We start from the raw sequence: 26,046 nt of genomic DNA, 5'->3' as shown, positions 1-26,046 counted from the left end.
TCGTGCTCTTTAAGAGGTAAATATCTAATTAGGGAGAAATAATCATCCCATTGCCTTGTAATTAAGGGATAATCTGCTTCATTAACACACAATTAGGGAGCAAAAGTTCAGCCTCATTAACAGGTAATTATGGAGGAACGTCAAGCACCTGATTTGGGACATTCCTCTGGGCTTTTTGAGGTGAGGACGTCATCTCAAATCTTTCTGCTTCCAGTTTTAATAAGTCTTTGAAAAGCAGAGGAAGACTGAACATTAAGAAAAATCGTTTCATAGCTCAGGAAATTACTGACAATGAAAATAACTTATTTATCCTTATCAGAATAGGGGTCACATGGCCAAGAACTGCCTAAAAATAAAAATTGCTGTTTGATTCAGACAACAAAGTCATTTTTTATCTTGCCTACCAGAATGGGGTCATGTGGCCAAAAACTGCCTAAAAATAAAAATTGCTGTTTGATTCTGACAACAAAAAGTCATTTTTTATCTTGCTTATCAGAATAGGGTCACATGGCCAAGAACCGCCTAAAAATGAAAATTGCTGTTTGATGTGGCACATAAATATACTAAAATCAGTTTCACATACTAGAACTGGGCTACAAGGCACCAAAACCTGCAACTTTGTATTAATCATCAGTACAGGGCACAGATTAATGGACATTGCTGTTTCATCTTGGACCACTACAACAGTCACAAGCAGAGAATGAATACTGTTAAGGAAAAACCTCATGATTGATTTCTTTTAAATTGGACATTATGCCTCAAGATCTGCCTCTAAAAAGCTAATACCAAACCACAAGTTTCACTAAACTTAATTTTTTTTTTTTGTCAGGATGTAGCCTATTCTATATCTTAATGTTTTGTCTTATTCTTGACGCAGTATTCATCTTTATATCCAAAATTTTCAAGAGAATACTAAACCTCTATTCTTGCGAGTTCTAGTTGGGAAAAAAAAAAAAACTCTCCCAACTGACAATTTGTAGCCAAAGCTCTATCATCGAACTGACTCTCATACAAAAATCACACTCTAGATGAAAAGAAGAGAGACTTCCATGGGCAGAATTATTATTATTATTATTATTATTATTATTATTATTATTATTATTATTATTATTATTATTATTATTATTATTATTATTATTATTATTATTATTATTATTATTATTCAGAAGATGAATCCCATCCATATGTAACAAGCCCACCAAAGGGGCCTTTTGACTTGAAATTCCAGAAGCTTCCAAACAATATTAAGGTGTTCATTAGGAAGAAGTAGGAGGTGGTAAAAGGAAATACAGAAAGAGGAGATCCCACTCATTAAAAATAGAGGAAAAATGAATTAATAAATACATAAAAATGTATTGAAATGCAAGGAGAATAGTATTAGGGTAGTAATGCATTGCGTCTTCGCTTGAACCTCTGAAGAAGCTCCAATTGCACGACATCTTCAGTAGGGAGGAGGCTGTTCCACAGTCCAACGGTGTGAGGAATCAAGGCCTGAGAAGACTGACAAACAAGCAGTGTCAAGTGGAAAGACCACAAACTAACCTTTTAGGCCAGTCTCCATTGCTGTTTGATTCTGGCTCCCCACACTGACAAACTCAGTAGGCAAATGAACTCCATTTTCTGTGGGAAAAAATTCACCCACTCTGACAAACTAAACGAAAACTCTCATGATAAAATAAATTGCTAAAGAAATTCCTGAGCAAGGAAAAAAAATCGATGCACTGTGCACATTTCCAAGCCAAAAAACTTACTCTATAATAATTTCCAGTCAGGACAAAAACCTCCCTTGAAGCAACAGACTTCCTTCACAAAAAATCATCCCCAAACTAACACTTTTTCTAGTAAAAAAAAAATTGTTTCCCAAAGTAACACACTTGGGGCAAAGAACTCTATCAACTGACACAATTTCTAGGCAAAATCAGCTCACCCAAACCAACTCCAAACTGATAAAACTTCCAAGTTCATACATTTTCCAGGGAAAAATCTCCCAAATAAAAATTATTTGGTAAGACTAACACTTTTGGGCAAAAGTTTCCTACAAAGATACAAACATTTGAGGAAAAACGTCTCCCAAATCGACACAAGCCCTTTCCAAGCAAAAAAGAAAATGAAAACTTTCGAAATGACCCACTTTTTGAGCGAAAATCCCCGAACATAAAATTCACGAAATATAAGAAGACATTTTGACCAAGTAAATCGTGAAGCCTCTGAAGTGAATTCTCAGACGAAAAGATTTTCTAATCAACAACTCTCCCAAACCAGAAATACTTCTTGGCAGGGAAAATAGCAAACCAACAAACTTTCTGGAAAAACACGGACAAAACAACAGACTTTACAGCCCAGACAAACTCCCTAACAGACTTCCTTGCCATAAAAAGTCACGAACTACTAAATTTTCTAGCCATGAAAACCAAAGCTAACAGATTGTCTGCATAAAAAAGTACAGACAAGCAAGACTTCTAAGAATAAGGAAACAATAGCAACTGACAGACTACCAATAAGGAGCACAAAGGAACAGAAAACATCACAGACCTTTCAGGCAAAAACCCACAAACCCAGACATCTTGAGAGCCACAGCATCAAAGTTAACAGATTCTGTGGAGGCAAAACCATAAAGATTAACAGACTTCCCTGAAGGAAAAACCACCAAAGACCAATAGCTTACATGAAAGTAAAAAGCAACACTCAGACATCTTAAACAGAAATACGTTACAGCTGACAGACTTATTTTAGAGAGAACCTCACAAGCTACTGTGTACAGTCTGAATCAAATGTGTTATAAACCAAGAGACTTCCTGAATGCAAAAAAAAACCCAAAAGCAGACTCTGAAAGCTCTCAAAATAGTCCAACAGATTGATAGACTTTCTAAAAGTGAACTTATGACACAAGGACGAACTTCCTAAAAGCAAAAGTGTCACAACAAACTTCCTGAATGCAAAACATCAAAAGAAACTTCCCCCAAAACTTCTGACAGTGAAATATCAGAGTATCACAGACTAACAGTGTTTCTAAAAACCAACACTGTCATAAACAAACACAACAGACTTTCTAAAAACCAAGACACTTTCTAAACCAAAATCTACCAGGAGCAAAGCCTTCCTGAGTCCTATTTGATCTTGAACCAGTACTTTTTCTGAATCCTGGACTCTTGTTCCAAGCACCAGCAAACATATCCTGTACTTTAAACTTTGCATTATGTATTCAGATGGCACTAATGATGATGAACCCTGATTCTATCATCAAGCACCTAAAAAGGCAGTCCCAGATTATCACAAGCAAAGGCTGGGGCCTGAACTCCACTCACTGAAATAACAGGCTATAACAAAAAAGTAGGTAAATGTCTAACACCACTAAACCGAACTGATTCTACAGTATTCCATTCTCCACTGTCCTAAATCATTCCTCTAAACAATCTTAACTTGATGTACCTCTAGCAATCTTTCTCCTCTTCTTTAAATCTTTACCAGAGAACCTTCATGAAGAAAGTCAACGACTTATATAAACTCGACAGGGCTCCAAAGGGAAATCAGCTTGCAAAGAGAGACAAGCTATTGGAAAAGGTGATGAATAAATGAACATGAAGGAATAGAAAATAAAACCGTTTCACCTGAAATTCAGGAGACGTCAGTAGCAGAGAGGAGAAATGAATTTGCTCCTCATGCTTAATATTTGGAGATCAGAAGATTCCACAACTGCATTAGACAATCTATTCCACATTTTAGTTGTGGCCAAGATAAAGCTCTGAGCAAACTCCTAGCTAGAAATGATCAAGGTTTCCTGTACACCAAAATTTACTGTTTACAAACCATGAAAAACTTACGCACAACTCTGAACATTAACCATACTTATTCTCAGCACTGATCTATTAACAGCAAAACTTCTATCGTTCAATTATTCCAAAACTTGACTCTCGTGGAATAACACTTTGAATCTTAAGGCATCACGAGCAAGAACTGGATTACACCACAAACCAACATCATAAAAAAGGGACTCACTTAATCCTAAACCACACATCAGTAGACTCCCTAAAAGACATTACTGTACCAACACTCAGAAAACCTCTGCACAAATCCACTGACATCTAGAAATGTAAGTTGTAATAATATAAAATCAAAGACATTTCTAGCATACGTCATGGCAAGTGCCTTAGCTTACCCAAGATCGGGGTACATCAAACTGTAAATTCAGCTGACATTCCAGTGGCTTCTCAAAGGTACATGGACTCAGTAAAGCCTGCCAAAGCCATTTTGGAGCAATGTCACAAAGCAATAAAACCAGGTCTCAGATCACACATCCCATCAAAAAATATTATCTACAATGCACTATACCGCCTTTACTTAGGTACATCACATCAGGGACATCCATCTCCAATTCTACGATCCAACACATAGCTCAGCAAACCAGTACAACACTTTCATAGTCTACAAACCTTCAGAGCAAACCTGTCAGTACCTGAAGCCACTTAACCATTACAAACTGATGTATACATTTCGGATACTGGCATTGAAATGTACTGCAGTTCATGTAAGGAAATGACTAGTTTCTCCATAGCATGAATCATCTAAATCCTAATCTAACTAACTGTTCATGAGGTTACTTTCTATATACATTAAGCTTTGCATTGGAAAGGTAACTGAGGACAGTTTCCTCATCAAATTAAATAACAGGGATATGATCCCTCACAGCCTCAGAATCTCAGCATGCCTTATGGTAAGGTTTTTGGTGGAAGGAGGCCTTTAATAACCTTTCTAGTACGTATATCAAAAGTCACATTATTGCACACTAACCTTTTTACAAAGGCTTCCACAACCATTCCTCCGAGACTAACACAACACACTTTATCTAATTATCTGACGATGTTATGAACTTTGTAAACTTTCTCACACAGAATTCTAAACTGGCATTTGTGGGTATTTATCCCTCCTTTATTTCAAGTACACGAATGAAATGCTGGGCATAAGAACGAAGGCGTTTGAGCCCCAAGCTGGTACCCCCTTTTGGAACGACGGCATGTGTCCGAAATGTAATCAAAAGCTTCGTTATAAACGTGACCAAGAAGATGACTTTTAACTTTCAAAATGTTCTGATAGAATTACTCTAGATCTTTCAAGACAAATTTCCAACTATCTAAATGTTAGATAAAACTTACTCGATATCTTTGGAGACATCTGGCAGAATATAAATGGTACTCTGTACTTAAAAATAACAATCTTGTAGAATAGTTTCACGTAAACTGCTGCTAAACAACCCAGCTAGTCACAGTCAATCAAATCCAACATCAGCAAAAAATGGCAAAATCTGGTACAGAAAATAAATTCTCTAACCTTGGTAAATGTTGCTCTAAAAGTAAGAATTATTCCATTACATCACAAAATGAACAGGAATTAGGACAGGAAATGGTATTTGAAATAACAGGATCTAATCATTAAGTGATTAGTAATATGTGACAATTCAGGATAAAAATTCCCCCAAAACAGAACCTTTCTTTGAAAATAATCGAAGCATTTGAAGTCATACATATAGAGTACTTCTGCGTCTCCCTATACAAAGTAATTTTAGTCAGTTATCCATTATAAAACTGAGTCAGGTCAGTTTTAAGTACCTCTGAGGACAGATCAAATACCCCTATTCACAAATGTTTACCAGTGAATTTATACACACAGCTCTAAGGAAAGAATTCTGACAGATACAAAGCCAACCATACAATGACTAATACATTCGAAAATACATATACACCATAACCACAAGTCTTGTACTTAAATGTTCCCCGTTTTCTACGAGATTTAATACAACACTCAGATTCTGTAACAAGACGTGGGAGAAAACCTTACAAGAAATCTTAGAGCAAGCAGAAAACAGACTGACAAACTGTATAAACGTCGTAGATTTTCTTACAGGTTATTCATAGAAAAATGAAAAAGGATTTTTTGGGGGCCAGTATACTAGTTTGATGCAAAATTCTGACAATAAAAATATACAGGGTCACTTATCCAGTTCATAAGACACTACAGGTCAACGAAGCATTTGCCTAAGTATGAAACTACAGCCATGGGACTGAATGTGAGCCTAAGCTTGTCTTAGAATGAACCTTGCCAAACCCACCTTAGGCTAACTGTACTTCAAATCATTCTCTGACATTTGTGGATCTAACATATCTTCCCTGGAGACATAGAAAGATGGCAGACGTCTTGGAAAGCACGAGGGAAGTATATACGAGACTTCTTCCCATCTGGGCAATCAGCTGTTGTCTGTCAGCTCAGAAAACTTGAGCCCTTTGGGTCGGCTTCAAAGTTGGCAACTGACTGGTTTCATTACCTCCAGCTGAGGGCCCTCTCTCTCTCTCCTTCGGGGCACTGCAATGCTGGCTCCAAGGAGTCCTTTATTTTCAAGTCTTTTTCTACAATCTTTCCAGTTTTGTGTTCATACAGTGTATATATCTATATATAAGAAGACCTCTGTACTTCAGCCTACGTCTCTTAATAATGAGCAAAAATTCACAATTTTCTTTAAACTGACAGACACTGCTCTAGTTCTCACTTTGCACAAAGCACGAAAAAAAAAGTCCTATTTTCTCAAATATTAAGGTAGTATGAACCTCCTAAATTAATCACATTACAAAACATGAACTAATCAAAATTTACGACAAAAATCTATACAATTCCCCTAAATTTAGCGATATGTGCAAATGTTTTAAAACCCCAAAACTGACGTCAATTTCATACACTAACAATCTAAGATTGAAATAGTATCTAAGATCAAGGAACAACCAAACACCCTGACAGTGTTTTAAGAGTGTGAATGTGTTTAGAGAAAGATTTTTGAGTGTAAGAATGTTAAAGTGTGAGGCATCTAATCCCTGTGTCTAGAAGTGATGGAAAACACACCTTTGAATCTACATAGTGTGAATGAGGGGGAATTCAAGTGTGAAACGATGCTTCACAAAACCATGTCAAGACTTTCATGAGGCAAAAAATGTTTGTGTGTGTGAGAGAGAGAGAGAGAGAGAGAGAGAGAGAGAGAGAGAGAGAGAGAGAGAGAGAGAGAGAGAGAGAGAGAGAGAGAGAGAGAGACTCCCTTAATGCAAAGTATGCAGAAACTGGTCAACAAATTGTGAGGGGGGGGGAGGTGTTTTATTACAGCATGGAAAGTGAAAGTGTGCAATTCTGCAGCTTGCAAGCTGTGCTGTCAATCTGCAAAGTGTTTCTATGCAACAGCTTTAACAGGAGACTGAAGAAATTCCCTTGAATGTGAAATGTGAGATTTCAATTTGACAGAAATAGAAGTCTGATCAGAATGGAAGGCTGAGAGGAGGAAATAAGAACAATGCCCAAGTTATCTACATCAGTCTACAATATCTCATTCCTATATCCAGTTTCTATAGATGACAACACTGCAAAATAGTGTTGCTATCTCTGATTATTGCCAACGTTGTCCAGTTGGGGAAATCTATATAGCAGTGTCTCCAAATTTAGCTCATCAAACCTAGACTACAATGTCTGCATGATATACCATAACTAAGGAGATGATGGTTATTATAATTTTCTTGAATTATATTGGTACCACTAGAGTATCTTCAGTAGTTTTTAAGCTTATTTCATTTTGTTAGGACCTAACAAAGGCACTAATTGCTTTTCCTAGCTAAATGAAGCCTAAGTCTTGGTGAGAACTGGGCAATAAGCTGAAATACAGAAGTTCTTGTATACAATAAAATAAATTTACAGTTTGGTATTACAATAATTTTTCCCATTATTCAAAATTTAAAGTTAGATTTTAAACAATAACAGTTAAATTTTCAACAATAACAGTTCACAGAACCTTGATCTGATAAATTTAAATACAATGGGGACTCTATGCAATAATTCAACACTAAAAAAATCCTAACAAAATTCTCCATATGTCAAGACACTGTTGTACTTGTTCTCCTAAAATTGACTAGACCTACAATTCAGGAATAATTCAATTTCTCAAATAACTGACGCTAGAGCCACAAGCAATTGAAGACATATACCTTCTTGAAATGTAACTACTGTATACAGACAATTTCAGAATTGATTTGGGTCCTAAGCTTCGACAGAACTCTTCTGTTAAGATTCAATTTCCAGCAACTGTTCTTGGGCCAAGTCCAAGCATGACAAAAATCTCTGATTATCAAAGAACTTCCCCTGTAGGTTTTCCAACTTTGTTGTTCAACTTCTTTAACCTGACCTTACTCCACTTTACACCTTAAGTGGAAAACCTGTCCCTCTGTGAGAACCTTACAAGGAAAGAGATACACGACTTGCTCGTCTCCTAAAACAGGTTAAAAAAATAGTAATTCAGTTAAATAGCAACTCTCCTAATAGCTAAGAAGTCCGATAAAAATGAATTTTCCTTTCATAGTTGATAAAGGTCTGGAAATATCATTGACTAGTTCTCAAGGCAATTTCAATCTTCCCAGAAAGTCTCTCTATCAATGTTAACACTAAGACGAATAAATCCTTCTGAGAAATTGATCCATATGCTTAAGATGCCATCGTTAACAAGACTTAACCTCATTTAAAGTTAAGCTTGAAATCGAGTTTACTGATTGATTCATTTACCTACAATATAATATTCATAAAAATCCCATTATCCGCAAATACCGTATTCAACAGGATGGACTCATTTACCTAATATACCATCGGTAATAGTGTCAAATGCCCCAAAAAGGAATTTGAGTTTACTTAAATCATTTATCTACAATACATCTGACAACAATTCCAAGCTGCCCTCAGAGTAACCTCCCCATGCCAGCCTCAGTGTCTTGAAATATGCAGAGATGCCATGACAATTATGCTCTTGATGAGGTCCTCTCCAATATTTACACAATTAACCTATGTTTAATATTAAGCAAGACGCATTATTTTCACGGCAAGCTCTGTACAAAAAAATCACGGTTTTCCTTTAACTGCCTGAAAATAATGATAAGTTCTTCTTCATCTCTCATCAAATTTGAGATACAACTGATTAAGTTCTGAAATACCTCGTGTCTTAACAGTGCAAATGTGTCAATGCTTCAAGGATCAGTTTTCTCTCTTGTATTAAACAGAGCCTTTCAATAACCTAAGTTTTAAACTGCTACAGAATTCATTCCATAAGACATCTGACATAGATAAATAAAGTAATGAACTATGAACGAAGGCTTATCTCCAAGTCCCTGCTGTGATGGAAGCCAGTTTAAGATTATCTGTAAGATTCATCGAGGAAGAATAACGCGAAATCATTTATACATTAGCCAAAAATATGGCCTATTCTATAAAGGTCAACACCTCACAGGTCTGAATCCACACAGCTATTCCTAACTACACTGACCAATATGAAGATACAGGTATTGCATAAATTCAATCAAACCTGTTGTTAGCAACTGTTGAACTTTTTCAATTTGAGTTGTTGAACTCCTGGGAAATGACTGAAAATAACACGCATGACCTACTATTGATCTCACGTGACCTTCGTACCAAGGCAAGCACGCACTGAACAATGACCTAATGGATACTGCAAATCACAGCTACTCTGATGGAAAAACTTCTCGATATATTTTGAAAATGTAACCATGGCTACCTAAAGTGTTATACTGCAGTGCACTTGTAAGAAATTCCTGTTTAATATTATGTAGCCTGACACTTCCTCCACTCCTTGATAGACGATAGTACACTAATGATAACTGCATCCTGAAATGTACTAAGTTGCTGGCAGCTGATGTTGACACTATTCAGAAACTGAAGTGAAAACTTTATCTGAAGACATAACAATTGCACTAATGAAATACTTAAACAAGATGTTTAGATAAACGGCTAATTTTAAACTGCTATGAATCTTATATAAAAAAACATGTATCCTGAAAGTTGCCAGATAGCTAATAGTTTACAAGAAAACTGAAGGACCTACGTATCCAGATACACTGAGCTACTTTTGACTGACCTCAGACTGACATTAGATTCCAGATCAAACAAAACTATGTATCCATTTATCCTGAAATATACAGAACTACTTGATGGCTAATATTAAACATATAAAGAATTCATTTTTAAAACCTATGTATCCTGAAGTACCTAGCATAATAAATTTATGAATCTCAAGTAGAAAAGACTGTGTCCTGAAGTAATTTGAGGTACCACATAGTTACTGTTTGACTGATATGAAAATAAATTATCAATCTACAGTATATTCTGAAACATTGAACTTCTTACCAGTAATAGAAAAATTTAAGTGGAAAATAAACTGTGTATCCTGAAATGTGCTGAACTAACTGACAGCTGGTCTTGAAGTGATAAGAAGTCTTAGCAAGATAACTACGGCTTCTGAAACCTTCTCCTTCTTCTTCTTCTTCTTCGTTTAACGTGCTTTACCGAGTTAGATTTTACCTGACAAACTTTCAAAAACTCTAGGTAAACGCTTATCACTTTAAATTAAGCTGATATGAGCTTTGGGTATAAAATAAGTCTATACATCCTGAACAGTTCTGAGCTACCTGATATTAACATTACTCTTGAAATATCAAACCAGTAGCAGGTTTCAGTAATAAAATGTGTCTCCTGAATCATACTGAACTACCTCACATGATATAGACTCCTACAGTTCCTACTTAAAACTACAAGAAGAAAAGCTGAACTCTATCTACCCGACTTTGAGTCAATAGGCGCTGTGATCACCACGATAAGCCAAACGCTTATGATTACAAACTTAACACCGTCACAGTTTTAATGGTCAGCATCTGTAAGATTACAGTCTCCCTCTGTATGAAAGTATGACTCTAAGTATGACTCTTCCCAAGATTTATGTTTGGTGGAACCATTTTGTTTTCCACTTCATCTGGCCATAGGCAACTTATTGACACAGGTGATCAAACACTGCATTCTACAGATTTGTTAAATATCAACGCAGGCCTTTCTTGAAGTCAAAGTTCTTCATTCATAGTAGATACTTGTGGAATTGCGAGGCGTGACTGAAGAGGAGTCCAATGAACTTATTCCATTCATGCCTGTTCAACTTGCCCCATCTATGCGTGGTGGCTGCACACAATTCCCTGAAGAGATGAGGAAGGAGTTAACGCCGTCATATCACTTTGAGATCTTTTGGCTCACAAAGTAATGAAAGATGATTCGTTATAGCCAGGCCTCAAGCGTCCTATACCGAGGCCCCTTTTACTAGAAGGGGCACAGATGGGACAGGGGCTTTTTTCAGACCCGTAATGAGCGTCTGTAGTATTTTATGAAGGACGTCTTAATGATATTAAATTCCACCTTTTCACAGCTACTACAAATATTAATTCAAAATTGAATTGCAATGCAAAGTGGGAGGTTTCTTTGCATAAGTTTCTATTAGCAAATCATAGTAAAATATTCTTTTTACCAGCATTATTATTATTAATTATTAATTTATTTTTTATTAATTATTAATTTATTATTATTAATTATCAATTATTATTTATTTATTATTTATTATTATTGCTACTTGAACCTGGCTATAACTTTATAAAACCATTTCAACATTTTCCCGTAATCTGGCAAGATTTTTCAGTGTTAACATTGTCCCAGCCCTCTCTAGTTTGTCTTAAATCATCCAAACAGTCTCCTCGTTGGCTCAATTACTTTCAGAAAAGAGCTAGTTACCGCTCTCACCAACTACACATCTCAGGATACTCATAAAAACCAACCCATTTCATATAAAGACCTTAAAATTGACCACTAGAGAACAGCAGAGAAAATTTAAACTCTCAAATATCTTTCAAACTAATTATTTGATCGAAATGGTACTTTGACACAGTGTACAAGACCCCTCCTGCTAATTTTTGGTAATATAGTGCGTCGTCAAATGGTTTTAGTTAAGTACCAAGATGTTTTATGGAAAAGTTGCTAATATCTGAAATAAAATGCAGTCCTTCGTAATTGATAGCATATGATGAAAAGTATTTCCCCAAAAGTGTAAGATTTGAAAGCTATATTACCCCCACAAACCTTCCTCTTTTATCTCATGTTTCTTGACCAGCAGTCCTAGCAATCAGATTATCAACATTTGATCATGGAATACTTGAAAGCAATGCTTGCCCAGCTGCCGCCTGAACTGAACTGACTATCGAAAGTCCCTCTGCGTTTTGTGGTCCACTTTCCGCATCTGGTGTCCACTCGCCTTTGGGAAGACCAGGCATCTAAGGGGACCACTTTGAGACAATGAAGGTTAGGCTCTCTGCTGGGTCTATTCTAACCACCCAAGTACGTCCAGTGATGAACCATGAACCTGCGAATGAAAAATACAGTTACAGTACTGCAGCTGTTAGGCAAAAACTTGTGACTTGGAATGTCAATAGGCTGCTGTAAAAAGCGTTGAAACAAATCAGATTCTGACGAACTGTACATGACTAGCATAAATCTTCTAAGTTCCCAATAATTCCCTTCTCGTGAATAATTAGACCCATAAATCGTGAGAGCAATACCACTTGAGATTAATCCAGTATCTGACTCTTATTTTTTCTTCAAGAAATCTTTTGAGAAAACCAACATTTGGCTGAAATACTGGATACTAAAATGACAGACTGTTTCTTCTGCTCCATCCAAAGAGCTTCGAGAATTCTTGGAACAGACCAGTGTTCCTTATCATGATACAATGGCTCCCATGACTGAGAATTAGACTAATGCACAAATAACTAAGTACACTAGTTTTTATTATTTATATCTATAGTTACACTTGCATGTAAAGCATATGCTTCCTAACCTTTGATCAGGTCAAAGAAAGTGATTTGCACATTCCTTACCAATAGGGAGTAGTAAGTGGCCACTCGATGGTATTGTTGCAGAAAAATCGAATCTTGAAGATGCCTTGTCGTGGCTCTGATGAGATCAGTTGTTCGTGACGCCCAAGGAACCTGAGAAACACATTAATCGTTAGACTGGTTTCAGTTAAACTTAAATCTCACTTAAACCACAGCAGAGGGATTAGACCTATGTAGTATTTGGAAGCTAATTATCTTGACAAATAATAAAAGAAAATGAGTTTTAATCCTTCAAGTACCCTGACTATACAGTACATTACACGTCCAAAGCTTAGGCAGCACAGTTGAGTTAATAAGGGAGGACTAATTCAGGAGGCAGTTTCAGTATAAAAAACATCATTGAACTTTACTGACAGATGTATAATGACTTGAGTGAATGGGGGTGCCACTTAGCCTACTAACAAGGTTCTTGAAACATTTTAGCGATGCAACAGAAACCCCCTCAAAACTACCTGTAGCAAGGTCATTTTCTATCTCGTGCACATTTCATAAAAGTACTTCACTAACTTCATGTTAACAGACAGGTTATGGAAATAAACAAGCTGCATAAGCAGAATACCTCTATCAAACAGATTCAGCACAGTAAATTATTCTGTGCAAATGTGGAGGGTGAACTGGCTCAAAGAATCAACATAGCATTTTTTTGCAGACCATGTTATGTTAAAGAATGAACTAGGACTGCGGTTCCTGGCCCTCTTCACGTTTTTGTGATTCAAAAAGACACTTCTGGTAGTAAGTTGAGTTTTCAGTTCTGTGTAAATTTAATAACCTATTCCTATTTTCTATAACACTCTTGCATCTCTCTGACTTCCTAATGGGCTCCTTAATATTCTTCGGAAGCTTGACTTTCAAGTCAATGGCTCCTTTGGTGGGATTGTTCCACGTGAATAATAATAATAATAATAATAATAATAATAATAATAATAATAATAATAATAATAATAATAATACCTAGCCAATACATAAAACTTTCAGCAAAGCCAGCGTTTATTGTAAAAATGACTTATGCAATTTTTTTACTGACAATTTGTACTCGCATTGACCCTGGAGTTAAGGACTGATTATAGTTTTTTTTTTTAACTTGTTCATTAAACTTACCGATTTCAATCGATGACTGCCGACTGCCCTGTCATGAATGGTGAGCAGCAGTCTGCCTCCTCCTCGACGTCAGTTCACAGACTTGGCTGTTCAAGTGGTTCCTGGTCCCACCCCCCCTGCGTTTCCATTCCAGCTGAAGTCGTTGCTGTACATACAGAAGGTCAGTTTGATGCAACCCAGTCAGTGACCATACAGAGTAAAGAAGATTGGTAACAATACCTCAGACACTCAAGAAATGAAGAGAAATTTGTCTCCAAGTGACCTATATATATGTTTACAATAGTATTCACTATTTAACTGTCCTCCGTTTAAAACCTGTCGTAAGTAAATCATGGGCCGAGGCCTTTACTTCAGAGGTGAATGTCCCTCTCACACTGATGACATCAAGGCAACGCGTTTGCAATTATAGACCTCGTACCCAATTTTGCTTTCTTAGGGACCAATTCTTTGTCCTCTGATATTATGACAATGACTGTATCTGAATTTTGTTTTTAATGAGAGTATCTTCATGACTTGATTTGTGATTTGTACCAAACTGACCTTTTTGTGAATGTAGTGACACGACTTGAATCGGAATGGCAGCAGGCCTTGAAGCCAAAACTCCTCTGAAAAAGATTTCCTATATTAATTACCTATTAGGAAAAGACTCCGACGCACGCAACAGTTATAACAGATATAAATGGATAAGTCTCCAATTAAAAAAAAAAAAATTGTGACTACATAACTCCTCAAGTGACACAGTTACGAGTCAACGAGAATCTCCAATTGTTCTTTATTACATTGCAGTTACTACAGTTTCTGGAATTTCTTTCACGCCTCCTTGCTGGTGTCGTGTCACAAGAAAAATGTCCAAATACCAATAAGTTATATGACACTGGAAACGAGATTGAAAGCCAAATCATTCGGAATCTAAACACATTGACAATTTCTGATGGAATGGTATGGAAAACGCATTTCCTTCAGAAAATGCTTTCGACAGCCATATTGTGATTGTCACTCAACACATCCCAAGCACAATTCCTCATTTGTAAACAAAATGACCAAGGCCAGCGAAAGCAATGGCAAGGTGGTGAGCAAGCTTCATTTACGAAATATCCGAGGTACCATCCTTCACATGCATTAACACTGTGAGAAGTTATGGCGAGAAGTAATGGGAGTGAGGGAATTACCTCGACGCCTTCGAATATTGGTGGAACGCCTTCAGTTTGTCTGACCTGGGAGTTGTCGCAGACAGGTCTGAAGCTCTTTAGAATCATTGATTGGTTACCTACATTCAGTGTGAAGCTAATGCTTCTTTTTCTGACGATGATAACAGTCCTAAAAATGAATCCCCGGTTGTAAATCTAATTCCCTTTTATTCAAGGCCACTTATATAGATTTCAAGTTTTGACTGTCAAGTCATAAACCCTGCTTTAAAAATGATTAAAATGACTGGTCAGCTACGCATAAACAGTGACAGAACCTACAGGCCTTACAAGCAGTTACCAAAGGGTACAGAATTCCCGCTGAAAACCGCTTATGTAATAATAATAATAATAATAATAATAATAATAATAATAATAATAATAATAATAATAATAATAATAATAATACTGAGATGCTGTCATAACAACGACATCCTGGGAGTCTCTGAGTAAGGAATGGTCTCTCCACCTCTGGTCTATCAAACAACGACTGTCAGAAAGGACACCTAAACGAAGAACAACATAATTACCTTCATGAACCACTTGATATCCTATTTAGTGCACTTTACATAGAAGCACTTTTCCTACCTCACTTTCATAAACAGGTATCACAGACAAATCGGAGGCACAGGATGAATAACTACAAACAACATACACTTTCCGTCAAACTTAATATTCAGTATGGAATCTGAATCAGAGCTTGAATGGAACTGGGTTCACAAGAATGTTCCTATAAGAACTAAATGTAAAACCTTCAGTAAGGTCAATGTTTATGGCAAAAAGGATTCATGCATAATATTTTTGCTCTCGTATCGTTGCCAGACGCACGATTATGGCTAACTTTAACCTTAAATAAAATAAATACTACTAAGATTGATTTCTTCAAACATTTAAGACTTTATCACACACAAACTTATCTCATCTCTCAGAGCTCAGTCGAAGTTTACACATTTCAGATATCTGCCGCGTTCGTCTTGCAACCCTCATAAATGACTTGTTAATTATCTATTTGTATTACTCTGAATAAATCCGTCATTGCGATGTAACTACCTTAACCTACCAAGTTGATTTTGCAATTATAAATCTCTAAGGTTATAAGGTTATATAGCGCCGGTGATTTCAAAACTATGCATTTACAATAATAGACCGCGTACCTAACTTCGCTTTACTGAGAGATTTCTTCTTCCTCTTAATAAATTATTATTATTATTATTATTATTATTATTATTATTAGATGAAACCTATTCGCATGGAACAATCCCACCCAAGGAGCCACCTACCAGCGGACGAGTATAAAATTTCGCTGCTAAGAAATCATTTACGTTTTAACCTGTCTTATCCAGCAACTAATGACTTGAACGACTCTCTAATAATAATAATAATAATAATAATAATAATAATAATAATAATAATAATAATAATAATAATAATAATAATAATAATAAAACCGTGAGTTGTATCGAACCGTCTTGAATGGATGGATTGAAGCCACTTTGGTCGAGATGTGCACAGCCCCTGAAGTGAAACCTCGTCCGTGTACAAAAATCTATCAACATTCACTACTTATTATGAAATAAGTTTGATAAAAAATAATCACGGAGAGGCCTAAAACTACTAAGGAATTGCACCAGTTAATTCCTCAAGAAATATCAGCTTTGGAGCAACCGTCAGAAATGTTTAAAATGGCATCCAGTGGTGGCCAGTGGAACTGGTTAATTTATTAATTATTCTGTTACCAGTTTCTGACAGTCAACAGGACTGACCCATTCTGAAAGAATGGCAAGCAGCGTGGCCATTTACTTCTTACAATGCCTTTAAACTTAAATGAATTTGGAATTTAGGCCAAAAGCCAAGCATTAGGAGTAACGAGGTTATTCGGCGCTGAAACAGAAATTGAGAGTAAAAGCTTTGAAAGGTGTGACATGAGGAAAAAAAAGCAGTTGAAGAAGCACTATGAATCAGTTGTTAGGTGAGGTTGAGGAAAGTGAGATAGAAGAAAGAAATATGAAAGGAGGTCCGGCACGCTGCAAAGAACCTTAAGTAGCCTAATACCTACAGTGCCCCACACGAGGTGCACTGACGACACTGGGGCTAATATTACTCTCCTTATAGGAACATTATGTCTCCACTTAACACATGAAATAATGTACCACGGCTTTATCAACTATCTAACAACCTCCTAAAGGCTATTCATCTCGATCCAGCCTGGTCTATTGACCTGCGTTTACTCAAAATGATTGAGTATGTATTTGCCAACCATCCTCAGCCGTGAATTCCTAGACCTATGTGCTACTCTGACTGTACTGAAAAGATAACGTGTTCATAATTCGACTTGTTAACTCCCGCAATAAAATCGAGCCATATCTTTTGGGAGTCACTCGACACTTGTACTCTCTCTCTTTCTCTCTCTCTCTCTGAAAGCTTTTAGCCTTGAATAGACATTGAACAGTGAAGATTTAAAAAAAAAAAATGGCAGGGTTTGGAATCTTTTTAATTACTGACGTGAGGGTAATTCTATATACTAGCTCCGCGCCTCTTTTTACCTTTTCAACTGATTTTTTCGACACTTTTAGGGGTTCTGATACCGGCGGTGCATCTGTTCGTTGTCGGCCAAATGGAATGTCCCTTCGCCGTGTTTAGTACTGACCCCCGGGGCGGGCGGGGGGGAGGTACCCATACGTTAACAAGTTATTGCACTTGCCGGACGGGATATGAACCGTTCGAAACATACGTAGATCGCGTATGGAAACCCCTTGTAGGATTGACTTCAGGGGTTCATTACAGGTTAATTACACTCGAGCGCCAAAAATTAAATGTAAATTCATAATTAGCAACCAAAAAATTGTAGAAAAAGTTAAGTTTGAAGGTAGTCGCCACCGCGGAGCTACTATATAGTTCTACCCTTTCAAACGTTTTCCGGAAAGTGAAAAATGAACACGAGGGGGCATTACCATCCTAAATGAGCTGATACCACCACTTTCCTAATAGGTCGAGTAGTATCGAACTCTGGAAATGGTGTTGTTATAGGTTAAGGTGCCCAGATAAACTGCACAGGCCTATTCATTTTGTCTTGAAACTCAGATAGCAGCCTTGGTTCTAAGCGTGGGATTGTAACAAATTCGTTGCATTGATAGCCTTCTTATAACCACCAGATTACCAGCGTAATTTTAAGCTAATCAGCGGAATATCCTAGTCACCAAGGCTGGAATTTTATAAACAGTTCATGTCCCCAGTGGGCGTCATCGAAAAAAAATGGCGTTGCTTTCAAAATGTGGTCCGGTGTCGAGGTAAAACTGCTCATTTTCATTTACTCGAAAAAGCCATTCCCTTAATCCTAACATAAGATGTATTTTTGAAAGTATAACTCGAGCTCTAATGACCGTTCAAACGTGGGATAAAACAACACATGACTCTCTTAACATCAAGCAAATATGCGCCGAAGTTTCCTCGGCGCCATTGAGTTTTCTGTACAGCCGCTACTGCGTATAATCAAGACCATCGAAAATAGATCTATTTTTCGGTAGTCTCGATATAATGCTGTATGGGCTGCGGCCGATGGAACTTTAACCACAGCCCGGTGGTGGCCTATCCTATATCGCTGCCAGAAGCACGATCATGGCTAACTTTAACCTTAAAATCAGAACTACTGAGGAGGCTAGAGGGCTGCAATTTGATATGTTCGATGGTTGGAGGGTGGATGATCAACATACCAATTTGCAGCCCTCTAGCCTCGGTAGATTTTAAGATCTGAGGGCGGACGGAATAAATTGCGGACGGAGGGAGAAAGTCGGCACAATAATTTTCTTCGCAGAAAACTCTTACACACAATAAAACAAGACCCATGCCGTGCAGCTTTCTGGATAAAATACACACGTATTTTGAACGGTATAACTCGAGGTCTAATGACTGTTAAAACGCGGGGAAAACAACGTATGAATACCCATTAGCATCGGGGAAAAACTCACTCTGGAACCTTCATTCGAGAGACTTGTTTGTAAATACATGAACAAATGACGGTAAATTTATCAAATGATCTCAGTATATTTGTCTGATTACCTCACCCGTACTGCATTACATACACCCTTTCTCTTTCTATATTGTCCATTTTGAAAAAATTGTATTAATAAAGGGTATCTCAGTGCGTAGTTCTTCTGTATAATCACCGTTTCTGTGAGTCTACCTTCACAGAATGAGCCAATGAACTTTTAGCAGCCAAACGACCGTGCCAGGTGTAAGACCTTTCCAGAAACAGCCTTGTCTTAGACATTTCACGATTTACTACCAAGTTTCAATCAAGTTTCACTTAGAGACATTATAATGCACCAGGTAAAACCACTGCCTTGACCACCAGATCACTTGTTGATTCTGTAATGATGCAAGATCAAGCAACACTGGATGTCAATACAATATTATGATACATTACCAAGTTTTAATAAAGTTTCACTAGGGAATATTCTCAATCACCAGCTAAAACCACTCCCTAATTACCAGACCATTTGTTGATTCAGCAATGATACATCATCAAACACCTGATAACGTATTCCTAAATTGCAAACACACGAAGAAATTGTCCGAGAGAGGCCCTAGTAACCCAGTCTTGCCCATTCCTTAAGTACAAAGAAGCCAGTATATCGAGAAACATGGCGTCTTCCAGCTACAAAAAATGGTACAAACTGGATGTCAACATATTCCTAAACTGAAACCACACGAAAAGGAACACCTACTTACAAAATCTTGTCAGAGATGGGCGCAGGTCAACTAGCCAATACATCGAGAAATGTGGCGTCCGCTAACTGTAAAATTCGTACAAATTGGCCCCCCAAAACACACCTTGTAACACCACAAAGGCCTCTTCAAGACTGAACTAGTCCCTCACCTGGCGATCGTTTACTCTTGACCAATCAGCACCTCTAACATGGCTCACTATTCTATTGGCTTTCCTCATTGGCTGAATGAAGCCTTGTTCCCATGGCTAGAAAGCTTGTAAGGTTCTCCACCATTGGCTGGTTGGTGGAATTAGGAGGGGACATTTCTTAGTGGTCAGTCTCACCTTCAATTAAATAATGAATTATAGGAATGGATAATTTTTCTGTCAAGAAATTCGGGTATTTGACGGGCCAACAAGACTAAGGATGCATTCTGAATACCATTCTCTAATGCATATATGTCTTTTTGTATGTACTGAAATATTCATTTGTTTTATACAAACATACACACACCCATATACACCATATTTACGTACACATACACATTTACATGTGTATGATTTCAATTAACACACATCAGGTTCACATAGTTGAATGTAGAATTTAGGCCAGAGGCCAAGCACTGGGACCTATGAGGTCATTCAGTGCTGAAATGGAGCAGTGAAAGTCTGGAGGGTGTAACAGGAGGAAGAGAGAATATGAAAGGGGGTACAGTAAAAGGAACGGAAGGGGTTGCAGCTAGGGGCCGAAGGCACGCTGCAAAGAACCTTAAGTAATGCCTACAGTGCACTGCATAAGGTGCACTAGTGGCACTACCCCCTTAGGGTTGAAGTATATAGTAATCACTTCTACCTACTTAGTCTTCTCCAACAGGCAGCAGTCTCTGTCCAGGGACCTTACACCGTGCTAGGCCTCTTGACAAGTCTGGCATATCATTATTCCACTCTAAATGCAGTTATGAACTGACATCACTCAAAAGGGACACAACTGGTTACCAAACAGAGTTGCAAAGAACTTCTAGTGTTTACAAACACCACTATTGGAGGTATTGTCCAACAGTGTCCACACAAGGGGAAGTACTGAAGAGTAGAAAGTCAGGTTCTGGAAGTGCATTTCAGTGGAGACCTTATCCAAACCATTAAGACAGTTGAAAGTTTCATTACAACAGCAGTGAAAAAGTAAAGGTTGCTTTACAGATCTGGTTCTCGGGGTATATAGCATGTTTTATGTGATTCAGTGAAAGACTATTACTCAAACATGTGATAAACTCAGTCATCTCGACAAGATCCAATGGACTTTCCAACCAACGACCATCAACAAGAATCCAGCCACACTTTGTCTCCTTAGGAGGAGCTAAACAAGTCAATCTGTAAGTGGACGATCCTCTGTAGAGAGCAGCTTAGAAGTCCTCTCAGAAAGAACAACAAAAAAACTTAGGATGGATGATACCATGGAATTATGTCAGCAACTTTGCTCTTGGGAAGTGAAGTGGTGATATCTCATTGTAAACAGCTGGCAACAATGTGTAATGTTTATGACAATGCATGGTGAAGGAGAGTAGTTAAAAAGTCCTTCACCTGCAAACTGCTCCTAAGTTAAGGACTTTGCGTACTCAATTTTTTTTTTTTTTTTTGCATTCGTTTAATCGCATGTTTGTGAAATACTTGTAGTAATGTCTGCTCTAGAGCAGGAAACAGTTTATTCTCTGAAGCATTCAGACCCGATAACCCTTCCCCACAGAAGTTATTCACTGTTGCTTACAGAAGATGGCCCCTAACACGATATATGATTTTTATCTACGAGTGGCAAGTGAATTAAACCAAGTTGACTGATGGTCACGCAACAAAGTCGAGTAGTTTTGATTTTCTCGTACCCTGACGGGTAAGGAAATTAATCATTGAAGTACGTCTGTGGTTACATGTAAGTGCGTTGTGCTGGTATTACCTTTATTATACGATACATGTACATGTGCTACCGGGGTCTAAGCGATGTCAGGCAGGGCAGCCGTAAGAGACTACGGTCTACCCCAGAGCCAAATCAAAGTCCTTCAAAAAAAGAAGAAGAAGCCATCGTGCTTACCCCATACAAAAAATGGGAAAAACCACGTTAAAAGAAAAAGATTTTTATCATGTTACCTTATGTATCTAGTCTGTGTGCATTGTATTTGTATATTCCATCTATATGTATAAAGGTTATTATTAGTATTATTATTATTTATACAGTTGGAATATAGTCAATTCTAGCTTTTGGTTTTAATATAAAGGAAACTCTTATTGGCCTAATGACAGGTGTTTGCTGCTAAAAGCAGCCATTTGCTCTACCTTGCTAATTACACTGCTGGTCTCTTGATCAGAGATTCTTCAACACAGGCCTAATCAGTTCTTGAATAGTCTATTACCTTTAATAAGTCACAGAGAATGGACTAGAAGCCTTAGTCTAGAAGTCAATGTGTAGGAATTTGCAGTCACAATAAAGCTTCGGAAGTTAATTAAAACGATAATCTTAACACAATTGTAACTAATATTAGTGATTATCGAGCCACTGGATGTAATCAGAGTACATTTAATTGTGCAAAAATGTTTTTAAAGGCCTGAAGAAGCCGATGGTTAGTCAACCCTGTGGCACAAAACTACTACACACAGACTCTGTCATGGCAAAATGTCTCCCAGATTTATGCCTGTAAGCAAATACTCACATGTACATGGTTTAAAACTTTATGCCTCATAAAAAAAAATCTTTGCCCACCAGAGTTCAGCATGTGCATGTATTAACGGGTGTATTGAAAGTAAAATACATTTTTACAGGGCTTGTTTCACACAGCAGTGCAATACTGTTCTTATTTCTGTAGGTTATATCGGGTTGACTGACTGGAAATGTTGTGATCCGTAAATTCAAAATACCTTTCAGAAGGCTTCCAAATACTGTATATATATAGTCCTGTTCCTCCAAAGTATTGCCCCACATGTGGCAAGGCCTACGCTAAACCTGTAAGGTGTCAAAGAAACGAGCAGGTAAAAGTTACTGCTACTTTATTACAGATCCAGGCAGCTTATATTTGCGGCCGACTGACGCCGGGCCGTGAGAGACAATGGAATTGACTGTGACCTGAGGTCGAAACAATAAACAATAATATGCAGTGAAATCAGTACAGAATTACAATACAAAACATACAGAGCTACAATATAGATACAGTCTTGATGCCTGTGAATGAAGAAACATGTGATACACAATTTCGTATAAATACCATAAAGTAAAAATGATTAAAATGCGTGACCTGGCACGTTTTAGGCGTGACTAATTGAGCTTGAAGAAAACGGGAAGTCAAAAACAAGCTCAGCGGAGACTTAATTAATGGCGCCGCCGAAACACTATCCTGGCGCCGATTTGGTGACTTTACAAACCATGCACCTTTGAAATAAATCAGTCCACATTTTCATATAAATAAATAATAACAATTAACGAAATGGTCTGGACATGGGGCACAAAAAAAAGTTGGTCAGAGAGTGCAGTTTCACTGAGACTGCTTTGAAAAGTAAAGGTTCAGGAAAAATCTACAATAATCAATATTAGTCAGTTAAATGAAGCCATTTAAGCCCAACTACCAAAGAAGATTCTCCATGAAGCCAACTTCCCACAATCCAGAATATAAGGCTACAACCGTTTTGTTCATGTTATCAAATTCTACGTCATATGTCATCTGAAATAAGTCTTCACCACATTCTTATGAATGGAACTTGCAGTCCTGGGGCAGAGTGTTTTTTTCATGAATGACTGGGAAATTCTGAATGATATACACAGGGGCCCAGAAACACCATTTTGGGGGCTACAGTCAGGTACCAAAGTTGTGCACTTTATGATTATCATAAAGTTTACAATTTTGGTGCCTGACTGTAGCCCCCAAAATGATGTTTCAGGGCCCCTTGTGTATACCATTCGGAATTCCCCAGTCATTCATTGGTTAAACAATCAACAATCAGCCTCTTTATGTTCTAAGGAACCTAGACCTCCACAATTACAATTTGAGGACCTCACTCTGTGCACAGTAGTGTTGCCAGCTTGAGTGCATTTGTTAGTTTGAAAATATAAGATGCAACGGGTAGGTACACCACTGTTTCGTAACTTCAGAAGTACTATGTGTAAAATACTATATGCATGGGGAAATGAGAGTCCAGTGATACAAAAACACAGCTGGAATAGACCCCCTAACTTTTGATAGTCACTCAATGTAGGAAAAAAGTCCTGAGACCATTACTATCTGCCATGAGAGACTGAACTCTAACGGCCTGTCCACCAGACAATCGCATCGCTCTGGCTCCATACTTATTTGGTAGGTAAAGTGGAACGGGTTATGGGAACAGTGTCTCATATAATTCAGTTCCAGTGAACTCAATGATAATTGACAGAGTATAAAATGGTATGTAATCTATCCGTCGGCCTAACAAACAGGAGATCAGCGCCTGCCCTATGAGCCTACAGAGGCCCACGGGGACTTTAACTTTATACTAAATGTTCTTTTAATAAAGCACTGGGCCAAAGTAAGAGGTCTCAACAACTAATGGTATGTTTTCGACCAAGCTGCCTGCCCTACCAGTTACAAGGAATGCCAGACTGCAGGATTTGAATCCTACTGTACATGACACGCAGAGTGAGGCCTGAGGAAGTTGCTAGTTCTCAAGGACAGTTTTTACCATATAATTTTTTTTTTAAGATTATATTTCATCCTACATATAGTATATTGAAAAAATCATACTTCGATTTAGGACGGGCGTAATAAATGATTTTGTTTCATCCTACATGAAGTATAATGAAAAAATCCTACTTCGATTTAGGACAGGGCTGATAAATTATTTTATTTCATCCTACAAAGTATATCGAAAAAATCCTACTTCGATTTAGGTCGGGCCTAAAAAACTATTTTATTTCATCATACATAAAGCATAATGAAAAATATCCTACTTCGATTTAGGACAGGGCTGATAAATTATTTTATTTCATCCTACAAAGTATATCGAAAAAATCCTACTTCGATTTAGGACAAGCCTGAGAAATTATTTTATTTCATCCTACATAAATTATATTTAAAAAAATCCTACTTCGATTTGGGACAGGCCTGATAAATTATTTTATTTCATCCTAAATAAAGTATATTGAAAAATCCTACTTTGATTTCAGACAGGCCTGATTAATTATTTTGTTTCATCCTACATAAAAAATAAAAAAATCCTACTTCGATTTAGGACAGGCCTGATAAATTATGTTATTTCATCCTACATAAAGTACTTTGAAAAAATCCTACTTTGATTTAGGACGGCCTAAAAATTATTTGATTTCATCCTACATAAAATATATTGAAAAAAAATATCCTACTTCGATCCAGGAAGGGCCTAAAAAACTATTTCATTTCATCCTACATAAAGTATAATGAAAAATCCTGCTTCGATCCAGGACGGGCCTAAAAGATTATTTTATTTCATCCTACATAAAGTATATTGAAAAATCCTACATCGATTTAGGACGGAAAAGATTATTTTATTTCATCCTAAAAAAAGTATATTTATTGATTTCATCCTACATACAAAATATTGAAAAAATATCCTACTTCGATCTAGGACGGGCTTAAAAAACTATTTCATTTCATCCTACATAAACTATAATGAAAAATCCTACTTCGATTTAGGACGGGCCTACAAAATTATTTGATTTCATCCTACATAAAGTATATTTTAAAAAATCCTACTTCCATTTACGACGGGCCTAATAGATTATTTCATTTCATCCTACATAAAGTATACTGAAAAAACCTACTACATTGAAATGTGGGCCTAAAACACTGATGCAAATTAAAGTACTGAAAGTGACAAGAATTATTACCATTAATTAATATTAGTAGTAGTAATAGAGAGGTTCACCTTTGGAACGGCTCCCTTGCCAGTTCCGTTTCTACTTTGCTGTGTGCTTCCTTATGTATATCTTTTTATATTTAAGTATATGTAAGTCTGTTTAAGTATATTATTTCCAATTATCAAACTTCTTTCGAAAGATATGCCAATGATAAATTGTCAGTTATTCATTTCTCTTTATCTTCCAACAGAGAGAGAGAGAGAGAGAGAGAGAGAGAGAGAGAGAGAGAGAGAGAGAGAGAGAGAGAGAGAGAGAGAGAGAGAGAGAGATAGACTGGGAATAGATAGATCTCTCTCTCTCTCTCTCTCTCTCTCTGAGAGAAATAAATAGATAAACTAAGAGACTATCGTTCTATCTCTCTCTCCTATA

General features: G+C 37.1%; 1 protein-coding gene across 3 annotated transcripts in view; it reads right to left on the bottom strand.

The window, feature by feature from the left end:
- Positions 1-13,690: 13,690 nt before the first annotated feature.
- LOC136835907 (zinc finger protein 300-like) overlaps positions 13,691-26,046 on the bottom strand; it is a 68,092-nt gene continuing 55,736 nt past the window's right edge. Inside the window, exons 1-3 of one of the 3 annotated variants that reach the window (XR_010852285.1) lie at positions 19,799-19,929; positions 14,427-14,491; positions 13,691-14,031 (exon numbers count right to left, since the gene is read on the bottom strand). The gene's annotated coding sequence lies outside the window, so the exon portion shown is untranslated. Of the gene's footprint in view, positions 14,032-14,329; positions 14,492-19,798; positions 19,930-26,046 lie in introns of those variants that run through there. The other 2 variants (XR_010852286.1, XR_010852284.1) reach the window with 2 other exon arrangements.

Source organism: Macrobrachium rosenbergii, chromosome 55 (assembly GCF_040412425.1).
Source record: "Macrobrachium rosenbergii isolate ZJJX-2024 chromosome 55, ASM4041242v1, whole genome shotgun sequence".
Classification (NCBI taxonomy): domain Eukaryota; kingdom Metazoa; phylum Arthropoda; class Malacostraca; order Decapoda; family Palaemonidae; genus Macrobrachium; species Macrobrachium rosenbergii.
This window is presented reverse-complemented; position numbering and strand designations above follow the sequence as displayed.